The sequence below is a fragment of the Lonchura striata genome, chromosome 7 (genome assembly GCF_050655825.1).
Source record: "Lonchura striata isolate lonStrDom1 chromosome 7, ASM5065582v1, whole genome shotgun sequence".
In the NCBI taxonomy this organism is placed as follows: Eukaryota; Metazoa; Chordata; class Aves; order Passeriformes; family Estrildidae; genus Lonchura; species Lonchura striata.
In genome coordinates, this window is record NC_140709.1 from 5,415,761 (window position 1) to 5,436,282 (window position 20,522).

At 40.0% G+C, this 20,522-nt stretch overlaps 1 long non-coding RNA gene across 1 annotated transcript; it reads left to right on the forward strand.

The window, feature by feature from the left end:
- Positions 1-380: 380 nt before the first annotated feature.
- On the forward strand, positions 381-20,275 carry LOC146766871 (uncharacterized). Its single transcript, XR_014956492.1, has 3 exons — positions 381-9,008; positions 10,133-10,213; positions 12,238-20,275. It is a non-coding gene; the product is annotated as an uncharacterized LOC146766871 (long non-coding RNA).
- The last annotated feature ends 247 nt before the right edge of the window (positions 20,276-20,522 follow it).

Genomic DNA, 20,522 nt, shown 5'->3' on the forward strand with positions numbered 1-20,522 from the left:
GATCTGTGTAACCAGGAGCAAGTTACAGGATTGTCCACGATGCAGGAATGGGAACACCTAAATTGCTCTTGCAGGAACTAATTTTCAAGGTGGGCTTATGAGGATTTGCAGTAATTATATTTGAAACATTTGCTTATGCCTAAAGATAGTCGAGATTCTGATCATACAAACCAACTGTCCCTTGGCACCCACGTTTTAATTTAAGGAGGGTTTACACCTCTTAGGCTGCTCACTGAGAAGATGCTCTCAGTTTTTCCTGTGCTATTGTGGAACAGCACTGTGAGAAATGCTCCCCACAGGCACAAGTGTTTGCAGACCAAACACAGAAAACAGGTGGGTTTTGTCTGTGTATGTGGTTAAAGGCTCAGCCCCACACATAATGTGAGGGGCCCAGGGCACAAATGTGTCATGTGGAATGTTGAGGAATGAAACCAAAGTTAATGAAAATCCTAATTCAGAACTCTCTCAGATTTCATGTTTCTGTTGCATTTATTCATGAGTAAAGACAATTCAGTCTGAAGATGCACTAGGAGTTAGGTCAGGTCTACTGAATTCATACAGCTTTGATGGAATTGTCTATGATGTATCAGGTGGCCCAGATACCAAAAATATAATTGAACTGCAAGGAATGAATTTTTCTTTGCCTTTGTTTCTTTTAGTCTGTGTGTTTAAATGTAGAAACCAGCATCTCTCCAGCCCCTCTCTGTATCAGCTCCCCAGCCAGCCTTCTTTAGAGGAATGATCAGGCTTGCTGAGATTATGTCAAAGTTATGATAAGTAGATTACAAGCTACATATTACCTTTTATTTTTTACCAAATGAGAAGCCTGCAACTGCGTGGTAATTGCCACATAAACGACAGTTTTTGCTGCCTTTAAGGTGGTTAAATAATATGTTGTCTTTTCTTGCAGATAATAAGAACATTTTATACAGCATTATTCCTTCACCTGAAGATTTGTCTCATGGGAATCACTGGTGAAAGCTGTACTTTATGGTGGAGGTCTGGCTGGGTAGGACACCAGCCACCAGTGCTAATGGTTCTCTGCTGAGAAAATCACTCAGAAAATGTAAATGCGAGAGAAGATGCATTTCAGATAATCTTAGAAAATGAGGGAGGAATAAACAAGGCAGCTGGGACTCGGTGGCATTTTCTGATTTGTGTAGGTCCTGTTCCCCTCTTGTTACCAGCATGTGTGCAAACAGTGGCCATGCATTTTGTACTGATTAGCCTGACGCTTTGAAAGATTAGCTTGGTTTGACGTGGAACGGAGGACGCAATTAGGAAAATAGGACCATATGTTATAAAGACCTTCGCTGGATAATGAGAATGGAGGGAGATGAAAAGTGTGTTCCAAAGTCTCAGTGAAGTGATTCACTTAACAAACAGAGGCTGTCAAATCTCGGCTGACTAGACAGAAGGGCTGCTGCATGTAGTTATTACTGCAGAGGATTTGCAGAACATGATGAGCAAATGGCAGATAATTTCACAAAGCAAAGACAAATAAGTTAACAAAGACAAAGTCATCAAAAGTGTGCTTGAACTGAAAACAGCATTGTCATGGCCACTGGTTCTCCTTAGCTACAACACTTAGAGTTATAAATAACACATTTAAGGAGAGTGAAAACCTGCAAGATGAAGCTAATTTATAAATTGTTTGGAAAATGAAGATCAAACTGATCTGAACTTTGCACAGCAGTTTTTCTAGTGGGTTCAAATCTTTCTTATTCAGGATGTGTGATCCTGCTTGTCAGACACACCAAGAAGGATTCTTCCCTTCTCTTTTCTTGACAATATTTCTTAAGAAGTGCAAAAAACTGCCAAGGAACCCAAGAGCAACATGGTCAGGCATAGTCAGAAAAACTTGTCTTAGATTCCATCTGATCTCAAGTATTTTTGCCCTTGTCTTTATCTATGAAATCCCTGTGTCACCTTGTCTTACAGTACCATGTCTTTTCTTTCCCCAGAATCAGGGATGGCAGCTCTATGTGGGTGCCTATGTGAACTGCACATGGTGTGAACCTCTGGTCATACCTCCTGCACTTCTCAGACACTTTTGGTTGAGCTCCACAATTTCTTTTGATTTACAGCACCCATAACTAGGTGCTTTTCACCACTCTGTAGTTGTACAGACGGTTGTTCCTGTTTAAGCACAAAATTAGTTCCTGCTGATTTTTTCCTCTTTTATTTTTCCTTACAGATCAACTCCACCACTTAAAATCAATTGCTTCATACTCCATGTTGTTTTCATATTACAATGTGTTTGCAGTTCCCTTTGCTACATGTTAGGTGTAAATTTTATAAGTCTGTTGCTCTGACCTTCCCTGGTCACTGATAAACCCTGTCCTTACAGGAACCTGAAGATGCTGGAGATGTCTCAGGTCTGACCTTCTGACACTCCAGCCCCTCCTGCCTTCCCTCTCAGTGTGTGTTTGCTGGCAGTTTTTCACTCTCCATCCTAACAAGCTCATTGAAGTCATGGTAGTGTAAGAAAAGCACATGAAAGTAGCACAAGTCTTTTACTGTGATACAGGAAAACAGCTGACACAACTGACAATGAAGAAATTTGTCACAATCACGTCACAGTTCTTGAGGAACTTGTGTTGGTTGTTACCCCTTTCCCTAATGTCTTCTGGGTACTTGTGCAAAGACTTCATTTAACTATTTGTTCTACTTTTTTATTCATGGTAAGAGAGGTTAAATTGACTGGTCTGTAAATCTCTGACTCTTCTTTTGTGCTTTGGTTTGGTTTGGTTTAGATTTTTATCTCCCATGGGACTTGTGGGTTTTATGTTGCAAAGGTCTTTGACATTTTCCAGTTTTCCTTTTCCTCACCCATTTGCAATGCATTTTAGCTGACAGACTTGAAGTCAGACAGAGCCACTCATCATAAAAGGTTATGTTGTAAAACATTTTCTAAGCATGTATAATAGATTTACAAATGTTTCTCAAAATCTACATGCTTCATTTTTCAAAACATCAACAAAAAAACCCCACTGGGAGCAGAGAAACACAAACACTTGAGAGAACAGATGAAAATCACAGAAAATACTGGTTTGTTGCAGTATTAACCTGCTTATCTTACCAAAGGTTATCAAACACTTTAAAGAGACCTTTTCCCTTGTCTGAGAGATTGTATTTTTTTTTCACCTGCGATGATTTCATTCCTCTTACACACAAAGAAGTCAGGATTTTTTCTAATTGCTGCCTAATTAAAAACAAAACAAAATAATTACCTCTAATAAAATAATGACTCCTACTTGAGGCCATCAGCTCTCTCAGCTAATCATTAATCCCAAGGAAATGAGACAGGCTTGATTGTTATTACTAAAATATATTCTCATCTTCCTGGTCCACCCAAGAAATTGTGAAAGAATTTATCCACATACAAATTAAAAAATTATTACAATAAACAAATTTAGGGTGTTACTCGGAAAAGTAAAATAGAATTTAAATCAGCAAATTTAATTTGAAGATATGGTTGGGGCCATAAAAACCAATTTTTTTCTAAACAGAATGACTGCTCAGAGAGGGGGACAAGTTGTGAAAGCACCATGGTGGAGCCTTCTATCTGTACCACCTCACCTTCCAGTTGTGTTTTGTTCATGTGTTTGAGAGTTTGTAAGCAGATCCTCTCAACTTTGTATTATTTAACTTTTTTTTCATTATGTTGATCTTAATTGCTAAATCATGTTAATGTAGATAGTTTTAAAAAGTAGTTCTGTAATGGTATTGAGAATGGTTAATTCTATAATTAATTGGAGCACTTATCCATCATTACTGAGATGCAGAGAGAATTTAATCACTATCAATGAGAGTCCTTATATATGAATGGCTGTTGAACTTGGAGGGTTTGGTCTATGATAAAATAAGAAATAATTAAGAAAAACATACATGTCAAACAGAAATATGAGAAATTTTATCAATGCTTTAGAGGTAGTGGAGGCTTCTAAATTTCTTACCATTTGCAGAGGAGAGTACTAATAGTATTCTGGAAAGACAAGAACACCAAAACTTCCTCTTTCATATATTATGACTCCACATTGAACTTTGAATTTTTGAGACCTGCTAAGTTCTTTAGTTTTAAATTCTGCAAGAGAAAAGCAGACAATGCTGTCTCCAGTTTCACTTAAAATCGTTTAAACACTCCATGAGTAACTGAGACTGATACATGCTGTAAAAATGACAAAAAAGATACAGCAAACCACGATATGGAAATGTTTTATTTCAGCCTTCTGAGTGATTAGAAAATGCCTCTGTCTTCTTAGAGCTTTATTTTGTCAAGCTGGCAATAAATCTAAAGAGATAAGAATTTAACAGATGGGTTGTGAAATTGCTAATGTATGAACTGTACCTCTGGTGGACTCTCTGCCCTTTCTTTCATGACTGTCACCTCTTAAATATATGTGACAGCAATAACCCTGAGTTTGGCCTGTGTTTTGCAGCTGGAAGTGCTGTGCTAAGAACAAACTTCACAGCTTGGTGGAAACCCTGACCTTGCTGTCATCCATGGTTATGTGCTCAGTGACTTCACTCTTAGACAACATCAAAAGGGAAAAATAAAAAAAGAAAAAAGGAAAATTACTGAAAACCTCTCAAAACGTTTTTTGGTCTCTGGACAGCAATTTCCAGAGCATTATTGGATTCAAGGATAGCCTGTATGGGAGCAGCCCAATCTCATGGCAGGGGGCTGGGCTGGGTAACCTTTGGAAGGTCCCTTCAGCCCAACCCCTTCCATGATTCCATGGTTTATGTTCTCCAGGTGCAGCAATAGTGCCCTGGTGTCCTTTTACTGGCACCCCAGGACAATGCTGAATTTCCAGTGCAGCCCACAGGTGACCAACAGCACAGCATGACTGTCCCAGACCTCACCCTGTCCAGGGCAAAGGTTTAACCTCCATCTGTTTAACTCCAAAAGCTGCACTTTTCTCCCAGCAGTGTGTTTACACTGCCATAATTGCCTCCATAAACAGCAGAGCTGTGTCGACAAGGTCCAAGGATTCCCACAAAAATTGGTTTTGCTGCATCCTTGGTGCATTTCATACGCTGTACTTCTTTTATTATTTTTCTTCTCTCCAAAGTGATAGCTTTTGGGTTTTTATGAGAGATATTTGATGATGTTGGCTGATTAATTTGAGCTTCTGTGGCTGACGTTGCCATGGATGTGCAATGGAGCTGATGCCTCCCTGTGCTCTTCCTCCACAAACAGCAATGATGTTTGACTACCAAGCCACCAAATGAGGGAAGGAAAGTGTCAGCTAGGATAAACTTCATTTTACAACAGGAAGATTGTGAATATCAAATAACATCACAGTTGAATGGAACAGGCAATCGGGAAATAAGGAAAACACCTGGTTTTGTGCAAAAATCAAAGTTTTAGTCTCAAGCAAAGCATGAATGATCATTGCTAAGCTGTCTTAAATCAGTATTTCTTGTATATTTAAGAGAAGTAACTCTAAAAAGTGTTGCTGTGTCTGATCTCACAGGGCAGGAGGAGCAGCTGTGCTCCCTTGGTGTGAACACCCTGCAGCAGAATTTCCACTTCGTTGCTGTTTTTCATGAGCCCCTCTGCAAACTTCTGACCCAAACCACTCTGAAGTTAAAGCAAATTATTCTGTGGGCTTCACTTTACTTTGCTGCTGAGCCTAGCAGAAAACCAGGAAAGTTTGGCACAGAGGAAGGATGTGGGGGTTTTGGTACATTAAAGCTTACATCATTATATTTGGTTTTTTTGTTGTTTTTTTTTGCCTTGAATATCAGGTTAGAATGTGGTAAGTCACACTCTCTGCAGGGTCCCAATGAAAACACCTCAGAGAAATTTTGTTTTGATGGACAGATTAATTGCTGAATGCTTCAGGCTACTGAAGTACCCACACCTATATCACGTGTGAGGCAGGGGATCTTTGCACAGCACAGTCCCATTTGTAATTAGCTGGTGATGGGGCATTGTTTGCTGCCTTTCTCCAACATACACAGCGATTTCTGCCTCGCTGATGACTGTAAACATCATTCTAAGTACTGTTTTATGATCCCTGTAGGAATAACAATGTAAACAGCGTAATTATGTTCACCTTTGAGGCATATCTAGAAACTTTGTTCTTCCAGAAGAGTGATAACAGAAATGAGTGCTGTTGACAAGGTAAACAGAGAGCCACCACAACCTGCTTGTTAGAGACAGCTAATGCTTGAGGGAACTACACATTCTACACCGTAAAAAAATAAATTATAAAAAAAAGGAGTGCTATATGGTTATCTAGAGATTTATTCATGAATGTATTACTACATGGGAGAAAATATTGAAAGCAATATCTTTTGAGATGTTTCTTCTTCTGAAAGAAGCATGAATACTTACTACAAGTAAACCATATTTCTCTGGGTAATTATTATGAGTTCCATAGATGATATGCATATTTGTGTCTATTTTTACCCACATTTTCCCAGCACTGGCAGGGTTCCTCCAGGGTCGAGCTGTACTTGAAAGACACTCACTATCTTCAGACTTCAGCCTTGCTCTGTTTGGGCAGTGTGTAGCAAAGCATCCTGCTTTAGACTCCCAGGTTGTTAGCTTTTCACAGCGAGGAAACCTCAGGAATATTTCCTATCTCTTGGACTCTTCAGTGGAACACAATTAGATACTTTTATTCACTGCAGGTATTTCCGTGGGGTTTTGATACTGAAGATAAACCTGCAGCTGTGATTAGGAGTCACAGAGCATAATTTAACCATTTGCTTCAGGTTTACCTACCATAAAACATAAGATCTGGGGCGGGGGGGGGGGGTGGGGGGGAATATTTACAATTCTGAGACAATTCTCTACAGACTCCTCAGTTTCTGTACCAAGGCTGAACGTTTTTGGAGTTCTATCTGGAGACACTGGAAGGCTCCTGAGTCCTTGCACACAGCTTTTGTTCTATTGCTCACCTCCCTCCTCCACAGCTCATCTGAACAGCAGAAACTGCAAAAGTCAGTTCCTTCCTCCAGCTCAAGCCTCCTGCAAGGTGCTGTTTTTGAAGCTGTCCTCTTCTCTGACTTTTGGGAGAAAAGCCAGAACCTGTTGCCTGACATGTGAGTCTGCCCCACCCTGCAAACTCAGGTTCTACAAAACACAAATGTTGTATGGACTGGTTTCCTGATGTTTTGCAGCAAGGTACCATCCTCGCTTGGATGGAGAGCCTCATCCCTTCAAGACCCTCCCTTTCTGTATTAATTTGGGTTAATTGCAGAGGTGGCATGTTCCTGTTGACAGGCCTGAGAATGAATGCTGGATGCTAAACACACACAGGCATTCATGAAATGCGAGTTTCACAGCACTGAAGACAGTTTCATAACTTAAGACAAATCCTACAAATAGATGCACCTGCTTATCTGCAGATGGAGAATATAAAGTGTGTTATTACTGTGAAACTCCTGAATGCAATTTATGTGTTTGCCTCACTCATAAATTATGCTCACAGGTTTAGAATAAACATCTCCAGCTTCACACTGCAGAGAAAATGATTCTCAGCTTTTAAATACTGCTTTTCTGCAGATTAGTCCTGCCTGTAAGACATCATAAAGTAATAAAGGTACATTTTCCACCTAACTGCATTTGGGGATGGAAAATACCTAATGATAACAATAACAACAATTCTTGGCATTATTATAACAGCGTTGATCCAAAGATCTCCAAATGCTTTCCAATAAGTAATTAATTAGGCCTCACCAGCACCCTGGAGAGTTAATTACAAATTATCAAGCATAATCACAAACTGCTTCCATTGAATCTATTCTTGTACTCTTTCCAGAGGAAAACAAAATATGCTGGCTATAATGCTGTGACCTTTCTCTCCCCTGCTTCATTTTGAAACTGTAATTAGATGAGAATTTGGATATATCCTGTTTTAAGGAAAGCTAATATGATCACTGCTGACCACAAAACTCATTACAATTTTCAGTTTCTCCAGTGAGACAATACTTTTTAATCTTGCTCTGTTCCATAAATCAACAGCAACAACAACAACAAAAGAAACACTGCTAAGTATTCCAGTGGAATTCCAGAGAGATTCTAAATTGTGCTTGTCCATCTGTTGTTCTTTCACAAGGGTGGTGATTTTGAGGATGTTTGATCCAGGGTTTATTTCTTAGACAGGAAGAAGGGGAGGACAGGTCTGTGCTGCCTCCATTCCTCCTGGGATGCAGCAAGCTCTGCTAATCCAAATAGGATAATTTGGGTCTGAAAACAAATTTGTTGGAGTGTGTCGAGTCCCAGGGAATATCAGGAGAGAATAACAGTATTTTATTTCATGTTTCCAAAGTGCCCTACAGCATATGAACTCACTCACAGAGGATGACCTGCTCTAACCTGGACTTCTGAAGAAATTAAATTTGGGGTCTTGGTAAAACAGGAGTAAAAATGGGAGGAAGCAAGAGGAGAAAAAGACTGAAAGCTAAAACAGTGGCCCCAAAGAGCATGAGTAGAAACATCCTGAATTTCCACAGATGACAAGATGAGATACAGCTTTTGCCCATCAGAGACCTGTAATTTTACCTTCATCTCATATAATCATAGGAGTAATTAAACCCCCTTTTATTTATGCTAGGTTATGTCTCTTGTTGCACCATAGTTATTGGCTTGCTTTTGATACAAGATGAAACCAGCTTACTTGAATAATTATCTGAGGGCAGAGTTCTCTCTTTTTTTATATACCAATTTTTGAAAATAAATGAAAGAAGGAACTCATAATGCTCTTGTTTGCAAGAATAAATCTCATGGACAATTTGCCATCTGAAAAAGTTCTAATATTTTAGCAGTGAAAATATGGTACATATTTACAGGAAATATGTACAAAAACCATACAAAAATTTCAAAGGATACTCTGCTTAATATGTGAACTTAACAGTGAAGATAATTTTTTTGTCCCTCTAGCATAAAAGTTTAAAAGCAGTGATGAAAGAAACCCTGCAACTGTAGAACCTGATTGAAAGTTTCTCTTCCCTATTTGCTGTTGGAGTGGGATCCACATGTGTAAGCAGTAAGTATTTAAATAAGTATATGGCACCAGAGCAGTACAGTGCATGACCTACCTTTCCTCCCTTTTTTTTTACCCCCCTTAAATTCTAGAGGGAAGTTATTAATAACACAATAACAGGTTTATGAAATTTCATAAGGAAGGGCTACCAGAGGGAATTACACTCCTGGTAAATTTACAGACAATAAAAATAAACGTTAGGAAAATAATTGAGGACTCTGTTGTAAGTACATGTCTATGGTTGATTTTGTGCCACTGCTTTATCCCACCAGAGAAGAGACCTAATTTTCTGAAAGTATTAATCTATTAAGTATCCATTGGTCTCATTGTACTCTGTTTTCATATCTGCACGTGCAATCCCAGTGAAGTCAACGGCTTCATCCAGATGTGAAAGATAATTTGATCCCAGAAGTGATTCCAAAACATAATAGAAATTAAATAATTCCAAAGCATAACAGAAGTACTGCTATTTGTACAGTTTTTAAAATGTAACCAAGCTGTTGAGAAAGGATGCAGAGTCTAAATTCAGTTTGATTAAAGTTTTAAACACAGATTGGGTCCAGAAGATAATTTAGAGGCAGGCACTGAGAATTTTAGTGCTGGTGAAGGCACAATGAGAAGGAGAAGAAAGCCCCAGGAAAAAGCTGGGCTGGTATAATTACATAAGGGAACAGGGTTGATGATAAAATGTCTGTATGCAGATAAGCACTCAAGCATTCTGTTCTTCAAACAAAAGAAGGTACATGGTACAAAATGAGGATTTGTAGTTGCACTGTGGGGCAGAACTGGAGCAAGGAGTCTCCTTACAAACACAAGCAGCCCTGGCTGTAAGCAGCCCTTACCATCATTCATCCATCTCCTGGAAATGGGTCCTTGATTGGCAGCCCTTCCCCTTGGAAGTTTTTTTTTTTTATTTATTGAGTGAGGAAAATCTATCTGCTCACCTGTTTGTTCAACTCTGCAAAAGCTGCATGGGGAGAAGGAGGCTGATTTTATCCCCTGTTCTGGGACACAGCAGCTCTGTCTTTGTTTTCAATGCATGGGGGCAATTAGAGCACCTTGAACAAAGGTTTCTCTGGTTTATGTTTACCATGACTTTTTGTGAGAGTGATATTTTTCTATTTCAGAGATTGGCTGAGGCTTGATATATTAAGGAGAAGCTTAGGTGATGAATTCTCCTCTAATAATCATCTTTAAAAAACAATAAGGTGAGTCAATATGGTGTTAATCTTTTGACAGCAAATTTCCTATTTTCCTTGTAGAATTTAAGTCACTCTTCTTCATTTCCCTGTAATTTATCAGACAAAATGGAGCAATTATGAATAATAATACAATGCAGATTCAATACAAATCAAAAGATCTACTATGGGAACTGAAAAGGGAAGCTAAAATCTCATAGTGCACTTTCTTCTAATTTAATGAAAATAAATTGCATATCCATTCATGAAGAAATAAAAATTATGTTAATCAAATAACACTTTGTTTTAAAAATATCCGTCAGCAGCATAAGTTTAGGTGAAACTATTTAGATGCTATCCATCATTAAAAGGCTGAACTTAAATCCAAATGGGATCCACCTCTCTTTTAGCTGCTCCAGATCTGAACATCCACATCTCATTCAGAACACACAGGCAGCTGGCCAAGGGGAATACAGAGAGGTCTGGGCAGGTCCCCAAGGTGGGAATGCCAAAACAACAGAGGGAGCTGTGGGATGGCTGAAAAATGAGCACCCATTTCCAAAGAAGGGTCCCAAAAGATCTTTTTATGGGACTGTAGACACAGAGTAAAACAATACCTGCCTAAGGTAAAAAAATCTCAGCTCCAGTAACCCAGAGGGTAAAAGTAAAAGTCAATGAACTGATGTAATTTGGGTCATGGTAATTTTTGATTTTTTTAATCATTTAACAATGAAATCTCAGATCCATGGAAAACATGTTTCTTCAGCCAAATATATCTAAATCTAGACTTATTCTTCAGTCTTTTTATTTCTTTCTGCACCCCTATGTTTTTGTGTATTTTTTTTTTGTCCTATGGGGATGGGAATGCTGGGTATTTCTGCTATTTCTATTTGCTGGTGGTAGTTGAAACCTGTGAAATATTGCTCTTTTCTCCCAATGATTCTTTCCCAAATACTTCACATGGTCAAAGATACATGGAAAAAAGGAAGTTGGCCTTGCTGTTAATGTAATTATATGAGAAGAAAGGTAATCAGCTGTTTTCATGCACTCTGATAATGAGCTACAAGCTGTGAGAAATCTACTTGCATAATAATAAGAAAGATGCACAATAAACACTAAGTGTGATTAATTACCCAAGTACATTTGTATCCAATTTAGCATCAAAGAGTGACACGATCAGAATATTTGGTCTGTCTGGAGCCTGGAACAGAAGCATGAATGAAAGAAACTCAAGTGCATTCTGGCAAATGTTACACTTAATGTATTTGGTTTAGAATATAAAGCCTTGGAGGTAATTAGTAAATGAAGTCCTGATAGCAATATGTGCATGACTGCCATTATTGTTAATGTTGAACATGTGCTTAACACCCTGAGCTCTCTACCAAAACTTTATTGAAGTAGTAGCAAAAAGATGTCCAAAATGCTGCAGAGCCTGGAGTAAAACAGACTGCTAATGTCAACTAACGTGTGCAATAAAGCCAGCACACTGATTAGGTGATGCTTTTCTGAATCTCATCTTTGGAGAATAATTACTAATCTTGAAGACTCAGTCAGCAGACTATACAGAGCACAACCTGCTCTGTGATATAATAACTAAATAAAATACCTTCTTATGGTCAGACTCCTACAGCCATAAAGCTGGTGAGAGAACAGGCTTCAGTCATTGCTCAGAGCAGCAGCATATTGATGCACTGTTGTCTCTCTGCTTTACACGCAATTAAGTCTAAAATTCATCATCCTTTGATTGCTGCTTAGTGCTGTGGACAAATCTTTTAAAAATCTAGGCAATACTGTTGAAGAAGGGCAAAACTAAGAAGTGACAGAGCTCAGAGTAAAAATTTTGACATCTCAGGGGAAGGTAGATCAAGAAAGTTTTGCCATTATAAATAACCATAGGATGAGACATATCGCATACCTGTGTTAATTTGCCTGGCTTTAAAATTATGTGGGTTTTTTTTTTAAGACTTCTGTTGTCATTTCTTGTTGAAGAATAAATTATGATTGTCACTGTTTAGACAGTGGCAATTAATCTGTAATTTATTCTGCCACCTTAGGAGTCTCCAAGCTGCTTCCCTGTCCTGCCAGGGGCTCACTCCCTCAGCCCACGTCCCCACTGTCCAAAGTTCTGCAGCTCCCTGAACCTCGATGTGGTAACCATGGTGAACAGGCACCTGAGGCAAGTTACAGCCATTATTCTGTATCCTTGAAAACAAAACCCTAGAGAAACTATTTATTAAGTTTTACTGAAAATAGCAAGCAGCAGAAAGAAGTTGGGATAAGGGAAGAATTATAACCAGAATGGCTTTCATAATGGAGCATTCAATACTTGGGAGCATGGGTAAAAAAAACCCTGGTGGCTGTTTCTATTTACTTTCCCAGGACTTACTATTTCAGAGTTATTCCTTGGGATCAATACCAGCTGCAAGATCCACAGAGTAAATCCAGATGACTGGAGCTCAAAGTCCTGTTAAATGGCTGGGTGGTGTTTTTTTCTGGCTGTTCCTCAGCATGCAAGCCAGGTTCTGCAGGAGCTGCAGCAGGGAGAGGAATGATAAATGCAGAGAAAGGCTGGGGCTTTGCACACTGCTGAATGGGAGGAAGACAAAGGGAAAGCACAGGGACAGGACTTTGTGCATGGGTGCAATGATTATGTGCCACAAAGTTGTAGTTAAATGAAGGACTCTTTAGCCAAGGAATAAAGGCAAGGAATGTATCTTCACAGAATAATCAGGCAAGGAATTTGCATTGAGTTCACATCTCTTTGAAAATCTGCTTGCTGCTTCTGTGCAGCAATGTGCACAGAGAGCAGAATGCAGTGTGTGGATGCTCTCAGGTCTCTGTTATGTCTCTGAAAAGAGATGCTCTCATGGAACAGGCTGCATGCCCACCCCATGCAGGCTACCTAAAAGTTGCCTGAAGTAACATGACTCAGTCATTTCCAGATTACAAACATGAAGTTTGCTCTAAATGCAAACTTTCTAACTCAGTTATGGAATCAGCAGCCTCTTTATCCACAAGAGTAAGAAGTAGTTCTGAGCAAGACAAAACTCTACAAGATGCTTAACAACTGTTCATTGTCACTACAGGTGATGTGATTATAGAAATGTAAATACTGCCATAAAATACTCATCTGAAGCACCCCCCACAAAATGCACACAGACTGAGCTCACAAAGGAAAATATTTACTGAAAGCACAGAGACTCCTTAACTCACAGGAGTTCAGCATGTTGTTATTCAAAGAAAAGGTGTTTATTTTAGTTGGGGAGATGAATATTTTAAAAATGAAGATTCACCCGATACTTATTTGACACTTCTGTGCATGTACCTTATTATTCATGGTTTATTAAACTGGTTAAAGTGGTCAACAGGCACTGCAAATGCCTTTATTTTAATGTTGCATGTTACATTAGAAATGGCTGAATAAACTCATCTAAGACATTTAGCAGTGTGAAGTGCAACCCTAAAATTCAAGTAAATGGGTTTTTAATAGCGGTTGATGTGTTATGACTATGCTGTACCATAAATGTTAGCATACTATTTTTGAGGTATTTACACATTGCTAAATTCCACCTATAGTACTGATGTGTTTATTAAATTATATAAACAAACATTAAAATAAATGTAACAGTCAAGTGTAAAGTTTCCCCCTCAGATCTGCACAGCAGAAGCCAGTTTGGATATTCCAGAACTGTTAAGTTTCCAGGGCTCACACTGAAAGCAGTAAGATCAAAACTACAGCTCAAAGGAGCACTCAAGGTGTTGGGATGTTTATCTGAGTTCTGTTGATATGGAAATCCAGAATTGCAGATTTGCTTGTTTCCCTGAATTCTCAGTGAAATTCAAATAAGGTAGAACTTCAAAGTGGCCAGTTTTTGACGGATGCAGAATTCCTCGTGATGGGACATTTCAGTAGATCTAAGCCTGTTTATAAACAATATGGGAGCCATATCTATACTGAGAATTCTATGTTTAAGCTAAAGCTGTCTAACAGTTCCCATAATCAACCTCTAATTTTCAGTTGTTTACAACAACCCACACTTATGTTAGCTCCTGGCTACATAATTTTAGCCACGTTACTTTGATTTAACCTCCAGCTATGAGAGCTTGTTATTTGTCAGCAGATCCTCCTGTACCAGAGGTGCTTTTTGCTGACTTTGCAATCAAAACTTCCCTGAAGGGGAAATGTTTGCAAACCTCTGCATGTGTCCCCAGCTTTGCAGAGAGCTGGTGCAGAGCTTTGCATGAGGCATGCAGGGTCCATACTTGCACTGCTCCTACTGAGAGGTCACAGCCTGCCCATATTTCTAGTGGAATGTGTCCCTGCCCATGGCAGGGGTTTGGAACTCGATGATCTTTAAGGTCCCTTCCAATTCTGTGACTCTGTTTGGGTCTCCAGCTGCTGAAGCAGTCAAATCTCTCAGCATCTGGGGGTTTCTGTCTCAACCAGGCTCGAGCTGACAACAAAATGCTGTCTCATCCTTGCTTTCAGCTCTGCAGGTGCCAGAGGCAGGCAGGGGATCACAAAACATCTGAATCAAATGATGAAAGGTAGGGACAGAGGAGGATGAAAAGGAGGGAAATGAAGGAAAGGTGATAGGAAATGGACTGTAGTCCATTGGGAAATGGAAATGGGTGGGATGTGAGCTGAAAGTAAAAGTAAGGAAGCTGATGAGAGCATTGGGAGCCATAAAGATGATGGGATAGGAGTGATGATGATGCTAAAGGGGGGCTGGAGTTAATGCAAGGGCATTTCTTTGAGCAGCAGTGGGGCAGGAGATGGGAGAAATAGCAGGAAACAGAAGGAGCAAGGGAAAAGAGAACTGAAAGTGAGGAGTTATAGTCACACGATAACCTTAGCCAGCTGACCACCAGCATGCCCAGCTCAGCCATGTTCATCAAACAGATCCTTTGCTACCCTGAGCACTGGTAGTGAGGGCCCTTCTGGGGAAATGTGGAGCTATGGGTTGTGTCCAGCTGTGCTCTGTGTGGGCTGTAGAGCAGGTGCACAAAGAGGACACTGCAGCTCATGACTTCTTTAGGGCTCTGGAGACACATAGGGATGCTCCTGGACAAGGGCACTCCCAGGATGTGTGTCCCAGTGGCCGTGTGCCTGTGCTTTATGTGCTTGCAGTGAATCTGAGTAACTCAGCTCTGGAATGGGTGTGCTGGGAAAAGGAGCACATCTGTGCGAGCCTGCAGTGAGCCCTGCCAGGATGCCACTGCTGGGGAAGCAGTTTGGGACAAAGGAAAGGAACCCCCAGGTATCAACACCTGTTTGCCCCATGGCTCTCAGGGGAAGGAGGGATGTGGGTCAGCAGTGTTTGGAAGCTTCCCCCTCTCTCATTTCCATCCCAGCAGGGACTGGGGGATGCTGAAATACCAGAATAATCAGTGTGTACATGGGGTGGTGTGTTGTGCATCGGGTGGCTGAGAGGGAGAGGGTTTATGCCTCAGACTGGGAGTGTCCAAATTGCTCATGCATAAATGAAAAAACAGAAAATAATTTTCATGCTTTTAGATACTGTAAAACCTCTTATGGCATCGACTACAGTCTGACCTTCCTTAAATGAAAATTTCATCTCAACAGCTCGTAGTATTTCCAGCCTGGGAGGAGATCCATTGAGAAATTAATATTAGATCATTTCAACACCAGCCACAGCACTGTTTAGCTCAAATTATATGATTCTTGAATTAGCTACTGTCTGTTTTCAGGAGTTTTTCATTACAAAGGGTCAGGAACCAGAGGAAATAGTTTTCTAAACCAGAAAGGAATATTAAATGACACAGTTGATAAGTATGAACAGTGGTGCAGAAGATTTATTGAGTAATGTGTTAGGTTGATAAATGATAACATTTATTTGCAATTTGAGGATGTGACCCAAATGACACTCATTAGCTCAGCTTGTGTAGAACCGATTAGTTTTGTAAATGTATTATTTGTCGGGTGCTATTGGAAGGAGAGTCTGTTTTAATTGATTGGAAATCTGTTTTATTTCAGTGAATATTATGTATTCTGATTTTAATTGTATTCTGTTTTTTTCCTCCTGAATGTCAGGGATATTACAGTCTATTACTTGAGCAGTGGAGTGCTAGAAGGCTGCAGTAAGTGCATTAATCCATGCAGAGAGGGGCTGTAATAAAGCAAAATTTCTGTTACCCACTGGGATTCTTAGGAGTGCACTGGGAGGGAAGTGAGGATGCAGCTGGTTGCCCTATCCTTCTTGAACAATATATGTTCAGCTTCCCAAAAAGGATCATGGATTTCAAAGCATGATTCCAGTTGGATGGAGCTTTTTGCCTGTGCCCATCAGCAGTGCCAGGTGAGGACACTGAGGAAACGCCAGGTGCTCTCTTCTGGACCCCAGCTGTAAAGTGGAGGGGTTTGGAGAACCTGAGAATAAAGGTTTCACCCTTTGCTGAAAAACTCCAGTGAATGTTAAACAATTACAATTTTCCATAGGTCTTTCTGTCCCAGAAAATGGAACAACAACTTGTGTCTTTGTTTTAGGAAAACTCGAAAAGCCTAAAGAAAGCAATAGGATGCCTGAAGCTGTGTCTGTGTAATATTCTGAATTAGGTAAGAGTCTTGAAAGGTGTTTTGAGGAGAAGCACTGGCCTGTTGAAATCGGGAAAATGTTTGTTTCCACAAAGATATTGATGTGAAACTCTTCAGAGAGAAAGGCTTGCATGTTATTGAAGTATTTCATTCCAACCCTTTCTAAACCCACTTACATGCTTTCTGAAGGCTGGAAATGAGTTTTGTTTTGATATTTTGCTCTCCCTTACTGCAGTGTAAATATAAGAAAATCAAAACTGAAATGAAACATGAGAAAAATAAAAGTTTTGGTGGAAACATGAGAAGTCCACCAGCCTCACAGCCTCTTTGTAATGGAGAGTGAGATCTCAGCCCTCACCCATTCCAGGCAGCCACAAATGTCCCAGACTGAAAAAGTTTGGGTGAAACCAGAAAACTATTTCTTGCCTGGTTGTCACAAACCTTTATCATGGATAGTTGTTTCATTTAGTTTCAGCTAATTCCTGCTTCTTTCAAATAAGCTGTTATTTACTAGAGAGAGGAGACAAAAATGAAAACTGTCTCTTTGTTCCAATAGGTGCTTTGTTTATTATACCACTAGGGTAGATAGTAATATTTCCTAAATCTCAAAAAAAAAAAAAAAAAAAAAAAAGCCCCCCCAAAAAGATAGTATTTTTTTTTCCTGGTGCTCAGATTTTCTAGGACACCACAAACACACATGACACAAGAAATAAGTGATTAGAGTCAGAGGCTCCTGAGAACTTGTGGTGAAAGGTGGAAATGCGGTGCTGGCTGGCTGTTGTTCCAGATCAAGCACATCCTTCCTAAGAGAGACACTTTTCCTTCATGAGAAGAATTTTCTCTGCCTAGGAAGTATTGAGATTTGAATAATTTTCCTGGGCAAAGGTGACAGCTTCTGTTTGGGAGTGTAGGATGCACACTCATGTCCTCATGCTGCCATTTCTCTATCTTCCAAGAGCATCCCTCACCATGAGGTTATGCAGACAAGGGGCTTTAGGATTCCATTGTTTGGATAAAGGGATAAAGGACCTTTCCTTGTACATCCCTGTTTCCTCTCCTTGGTATCAATGTGCTGGCTCCTTCAAGGAAGGCATTTTTCATCCTGAAAAGAACCTCCAGCTAAAAAGTACTTCCTGACATATTTCATTGCTCAGACAGTGTTTTCTACCAAAAAATGGTTCAGCTATGATAAATTATTCTCCACTGATGGCAATTCATCAAAGAAATTCCCGAGTGTGGTGGGTACCAGCCCATGTGTTTGTGCAGCTGGCACTCGGGGCTGGGTGGCAGCAGTTGGTTGCTCGAGGCAGGACAGAACAAGTCCTGCTGTGACCAAAGGAGCCTGGACATGGCTCCTGCATCCTTCTCATGTGCCACAAATACAGGAGCAGCCTGTTTTGTCATAGAAATACCTTTCTAAAACTCCCCCATAACTTTCTTTGGCTGTTTGTTTGCTTCAAAATCGGTTTCAGAGCCATCCTGGGCTGAGATATTAACATTTTTCTGTCTCATCATATTTTCAGGGTTATTTTAGATCTTCTTTTCCTGGGTGTGACTTTTATTTCCTTCAACAAACACATCTTTATTCATGCAGTTTTGAGCTACTGAAACCTTGGAGCTCATGAGCAGACCAGTGCTGCAAAAGGCAGCTCAGTGGAGCCCTGTGGGCTTTCCACACTTACTGATAGAAATCCTGGCACCAGGGTTTGTGCCAAAGCTTTGCTCAAGTAAAGCACGAGAGCACAGAACACCCAGAATCTCGGGAAACGTGGCCAGTGCTGCCATCTCCAGGGTGGGCTGCCTAAACTGCATCTCTTGTTTTTGCTCCTGAAGCAAAGAGAGGCTTTAAGTCCATCTCTGCCCTGGCAATTTTCATCAGTGTGGGAGATCTGTGTGAACAGCACAGCATCAGATGATCCTTAAATGATGTTTTAATAATCAGCATAGAAATGTGTTTCATCTGGATTTAAATCTCCTGGAACTATTTGTTTTGTTTTGCTTTGTTTTTTGTTTTTTGTCTGCTCTTTTAACCAAAGACATGGTGCAGACAGATCTTTGGAGCAGAAAATGAGAGGATGAGAACATAAACCTGCTCACAAGTACAGAGCTGCTACTTGTGCCTCCATAATGACATTATCCCTTTTGTTGTTCACACATTATCATGTGCAGTGCAAAATAAATATGCATGGTAGAGCTGTTAATGAACACCACTTGGATGCAGTTTCAGGAATAGATCTCAGGCATGCTTTGGAGCAAGTGTAGCTCTGTGCTCATATGATCAGCCAGACTCAAGCAAATCAAGCCTATAATGGCATTTCTTTTTCTTGATAATTATAATTTTAATCTAGTCTCATAATATATTAAAAAATATATTTGCTTTATCTGTTACATGGTCCTTTTCTGCTGAGAAACTTTCCCATCTTTATGGAAACACCCGAGCAGGATATGCAGCCTCCAAGCAAAGCAGAATGCACAGAATTGCAGCTGGAAACAAATATTTTAAAGTGATGCAGGAAGGGATGACACTACAGGCATCAGCCCACCATCCTTCCTGCACTTGTGGGATTTTCTTTGTCCCTGATGCTCCCTGTCCTGCCTGCTGAGCATCAGCTCCAGCACTCTTATACCTGTCTGACAATTCCAATCTCATCTGCCTCCAAATTCAACATCAAAATGGTCTTACTTATACAACAATGGTAAATACCACCCCCAATTACTTTTTTCCTTCCTGGTAAGCAGAACAAATGATTGTCTTTCCTTGGTACAAACCATGCTGGCCCCATGAGACTGAAGACAGTACTAAAACATAAATGCAGCATTTCCTCTGAATTTTCAGCTTACTCTTGCCAAATAACTCAGGGACATAGGAATTAATATTGCTAAACACTAAGAGAAAGAGTCATTTCGTTGCTAGCCCACAGACAGAACTAGAAGAACTTGTAATTATTCAGTGCTGCAGAAAAATCCATGCCTTCAGCATTTCAGTTTCTTCTCATTAATAAGTCCAGAAGAAAAGATTCCCTTTATAAGAGAGAAGTATGCACATTCCTGAGCAGAACTTGAATTGTTTTGCTGAGAATTTACTCAATTCTCTACACAGCTGTTACCTGTGTGATTTATAATACAGGAACAAGAAAGTCTTGTGCCTTTATCCTTCTTTCCAAGCCAGAGGCTGGATGCTGGTAAGAATAACCCATGGAACAGGCAGAATTTGGGAAACAGCAGTCAGATTTTGGTTTTGGGGACTTTTTGTTTTTTGACTAGTGCTCCCTAATGGCAGCTTGTGCAACACTCAGCAGTGTCATGGGGGCAGTTCTTTCTGTGGAAGAGAGGAAAGGAAAGGAAAGGAAAGGAAAGGAAAGGAAAGGAAAGGAAAGGAAAGGAAAGGAAAGGAAAGGAAAGGAAAGGAAAGGAAAGGAAAGGAAAGGAAAGGAAAGGAAAGGAAAGGAAAGGAAAGGAAAGGAAAGGAAAGGAAAGGAAAGGAAAGGAAAGGAAAGGAAAGGAAAGGAAAGGAAAGGAAAGGAAAGGAAAGGAAAGGAAGGAAAGAAGGAAGGAAAGGAAAGGAGCTGGACCCATCAAATTTTAAAATCATGTACCAACTCAAAAAATTGAAAAGCCACCCAGAGCTTTGGCACTTCAGTCCATTTTTACAGCAGTGTGGTAAAGGTAAGGAGTTAAATTTATGCCATGGATGAGAAAGGGACTCAGGAAGTGTAGCATATTTAGCCTGAACTAAAAAGCACACTGGATGATGATCTCATTACTGTGTCTAAATATATAAAA